Source organism: Lucilia cuprina, chromosome 6, assembly GCF_022045245.1.
Source record: "Lucilia cuprina isolate Lc7/37 chromosome 6, ASM2204524v1, whole genome shotgun sequence".
NCBI classification, from domain to species: Eukaryota; Metazoa; Arthropoda; class Insecta; order Diptera; family Calliphoridae; genus Lucilia; species Lucilia cuprina.
Window position 1 is genome coordinate 27089110 of NC_060954.1, and position 2094 is coordinate 27091203.

A 2094-nucleotide genomic window follows, 5' to 3' on the forward strand; every position below is an offset into this window, starting at 1 on the left:
TAAAAACAAAAATGTTGTTTTTATAATTTTACATTGTGAAAGGTTAAAATAACAAAAATGTATGTATGTAAATAAACATGTGTATGTAAATATGTGTGAAGCAATAACAAAAACACATTCGTCATAAAAATGACCTGTAACAGTACTTCACTTTCCTAGACCTGGTTCACACTAGGAAACTTTTGTTGAGAAACTTTTTATTTTGTGAGTGAGAGAAAGAGACGGTTGATATTTCTTTCTCTCACACACAAAAATCAAAAGTTTCCTAGTGTGAACCAGGTCCTACTTTATCATTTTACACACATTCCTTAACGGATCATTTTTTGCTTTACTTGAATTGGTGGTGGAAAGAAGAGGAAAGAAATATAATTATTATTTAGTCTCATGTAAATTTAAAAGGTTGACAATGGCATATGTAAATTTATTAACACCTACAATGAATCAACTAAATTTTTTGCCTACGTTTTTTAAGAGAATTTTTCATAAATAAAATTCGAAAAACAGGTAAAAAGTAAATAAATGTTTTCCAATTAAAAATAGAAATTGTGTAAAATGGGAAAAATTAGAAAAAATACAAATTTTGGTGCATTTGTTGTTGCATTTTATTATTATTCATCAGAATTTGCATGTCAATAAAGTATTTTGCATATTAAGAATTCCGGTTAATTTCATTGGGGTTTTCAAATTATTTTTGGAATTTATTGTTTTATTGTTAAAAGGAAGAGTGTTAAGTATTTTTCAATTGCGATTTGCAAAAATCATATCCTCATTGGGTGAAAATATGATGTTATTTGCCTTAAAATGTTTAAAGGATAATAATGAGGCAATTTCGATGTAAAAAATTTGTTTAGATTTCTAGAACAAGTGTAAATCAATAAAATATAATTATGAAATGTTTAATCAATAACATTAAAAAATATAAAATAGAGTAATAGATGAAATGATCCAAAGAATTATTAGAAAAAACGCACTGCGTGCTCTTTCAAAATCTTTAACTGCCAAAGGGACGCGACTTGTATCCAATGAAAACTATTGGACTCCTGATTTATCTTTTTCAAAATCTATATACGAACTAGGAGGAACACTCTGTTTAAATTTAGAGCTCTAAACAGACCTTAGGTTGCTTTGAACCAATGTAGTACAGGAAAAATACCTAATTTAGATATTTTAAAATAGAGGTGGATATCATACCGTAACGTAAACAAAAGCAATTTTTTCACCTAATACATACACTTATATATATTAAGAACCCAAATTAAGAATAACTATCCAGATCCAAATACGTCTACTGTATCTTATTCATAAAATAAAGAATTTAAAATATGAGGTTAAAAATCAAGATTTTAGCATTTAATAGTTCTATAGTGGTATATGGTGATGTCCCCATACTTAGAGAGGCTAGGATGGTACTTAGTGTTAGATTTATTGAATAAGAATCAATATTATACAATTCTAAATAAAATTTACACAATACTCCCCAAATAGATGGAATTTCCGTAATGTAGTTTTTGTTTATTAATACAAAATGAACAAAAACCCGGATTATTTTTGTTATATATATTATAAGAAAAATAATTTATACCTCACGAATCATTTGTTCTAGGTCCAAATCCATTGATTATCTAATATATCATGTATCCAATTTAAAATTACTTATTATTTTCGAAATTTAATGAAAAAAACGATAGATTTTATGTTAAGTCAAATATTGATAAATTCTGGTAGGTATATATGATAATAAATCAGTCGTAATTCAGGTCTGAGTTGGGAAACAACTGGCTTTCGACAGTTTTGCGTCTCGCTCGCACTGGTGTAGTGTATTACTTCATATAACTGTTCAAAGTTATATGTTGTCTACATTAACCTCGTGCTTTCGTATCACCTCAAGTGAGTTTATGTTTTATTGGTGCAGAGCATAGAATACTCAAACGTTTTTAACTGGTGGAGATCATAAAATACTCACGATATAACCTGGTGGAGACAATTAAAACTCTAGAACATTTTTCTGGTGGAGACCATTAATACTTTTGATGAAATCAAGTCCGGAAGCTCCAACTTCCTATATGGAGGTCTAAGTCGTTTGGTGGGGTTTTC